The sequence below is a fragment of the Brassica oleracea genome, chromosome C2, assembly GCF_000695525.1.
Source record: "Brassica oleracea var. oleracea cultivar TO1000 chromosome C2, BOL, whole genome shotgun sequence".
NCBI classification, from domain to species: Eukaryota; Viridiplantae; Streptophyta; class Magnoliopsida; order Brassicales; family Brassicaceae; genus Brassica; species Brassica oleracea.
Genome location: NC_027749.1, coordinates 21,577,981 through 21,580,017, shown reverse-complemented (window position 1 = coordinate 21,580,017; position 2,037 = coordinate 21,577,981). Strand labels below are relative to the sequence as shown.

At 42.7% G+C, this 2,037-nt stretch overlaps 1 pseudogene; it reads left to right on the top strand.

Moving 5' to 3' along the window:
- LOC106323689 overlaps positions 1–2,037 on the top strand; it is a 16,734-nt pseudogene that overhangs the window by 11,182 nt on the left and 3,515 nt on the right.

The following is a 2,037-nucleotide window of genomic DNA, read 5'->3' as shown; positions in this document are numbered from 1 at the left end:
TGAGGGTTTGGCTGGCATAGTAGATCACATGGGTTTTGCCATCTTTCTTCTGCCCCAAAACAGCTCCCACAGCATAATCACTAGCATCACACATGATCTCAAAGGGGAGATCCCAATTAGGTGGCTGGACAATTGGAGCACTGATGAGTTCACCTTTCAGCTTCTTGAAGGCTTCTAGACACTCCACATCAAAGCTGAAGGTGGCTTCTTTGCACAGCAGTCTGGTCAATGGTCTAGTGATCATGGAGAAGTCCTTTATGAATCTCCTGTAAAACCCAGCATGACCGAGAAAACTTCGGATGTCTTTCACTGTTTTTGGTGGGGGCAAACCAACCATAACATCGATTTTGGCCTTATCCACCTCAATCACCTTCTCTGAAATCTTGTGCCCCAGCACAATCCCTTCTTTGACCATAAAGTGACACTTCTCCCAGTTCAGCACAAGGTTGGTGTCTTCACATCTCTGTAGGACCCTGCACAAATTTGACAAACAAGCAGAAAACAAAGATCCATAGACAGAGAAATCATCCATGAACACCTCCACAACATCCTCAATCAGATCAGAAAAGATCGACATTATGCACCTTTGAAAGGTGGCTGGAGCATTACATAGACCTAATGGCATTCTTCGATATGCGAAGGTACCATAAGGACATGTGAATGTTGTTTTCTCCTGATCATTGGGATGTATGGGGATCTAGAAGAATCCCGAATATCCATCAAGAAAACGATAGAATGGATGATTTGCAAGTCTCTCAAGCATCTGATCAATAAATGAAAGTGGAAAATGATCTTTTCTAGATGCAGAGTTCAGTTTTCGGTAATCAATACACATATGCCCAGTGACTGTTCTTGGTTGTATCAATTCATCCTTGTGATTTTTAATCACAGTTATACCACCCTTTTTTGGCACAACATGCACAGGAGATACCCATTTAGAATCTGAGATAGGGTAGATAACACCAGCATCTAAGAGTTTAAGAATCTCTTACTTTACAACATCCTTCAGGTTAGGATTTAACCTTCTTTGACGCTCGATAGAAGTCATTGATTCATCCTCATGATGTATCCTATGCATACACAAAGAGGGCTATATTCCCTTGATGTCATCAAGTGAGTAACCTATTGCTTTTCTAAATCTTTTAAGTGTTTTCAAAAGTTCAGATAGCTCAGTTTCAGTAAGTTCACTACTCACAATGACTGGATAAGTTCCATTAGGACCAAGAAATGCATACCTTACACCATTGGGGAGAGGTTTAAGCTCGCTCCAGTCGTTTTGCTGGGTGTCCCCTTGTTGAATGACCGAGGCTTCCTGATGGACAATTTGAGGCAGCTCCTCATACTGATCCTTACTACCAAATCCTCTGTGTGAATCCAACATCATCCCATAGGCAGCACTCTCCAGGTTCTGAATCACTTCAGCTGGCCTCTCTATCGTCAAAGCATGCTGTAGAAGGTCTTCTATTGACAATTCTTCAAGGAGCTCATCAGCAAGGGCATCCATCTCTTCAATGTAGAAAACTTGCCCTTGAACTGTTGGTTTCTTCATTACCTCCTTGATGTCAAAGTGAAGAACATGCCCTTTACCCAAGTGGAGATCAATCTTGCCCTCTTTCACATTAACAATTGCTCCTGCTGTAGCTAAGAAAGGCCTTCCAAGGATTAAAGGATCTGCAGCTTCCTCACCCATCTCAAGCACCACAAACTCTGTAGGGATCTCATATTTTCCAACCATAACGGGAGGTCCTGTAAGATACCCACCGGGTACTTCACTGAACGATCAGCCAATACCAGAGACAATCTACACTTCTTGTACTGAGTGAAACCAAGCTTCTTAGCAACAAATAAAGGCATCAAGCTGACACTAGCTCCCAAATCGCAGAGGCATTTCTCAAATATCATAGGTCCAAGAGCACAAGGTAGTGTGAAGCATCCTAGATCCTCTAACTTCTCTGGAACTTCAAGCCTTTGGATGATGGCACTGCACTCATGGGTAAGAATCATCATGATTTCCATTTCCTTTTTCTTTGCTGCTAC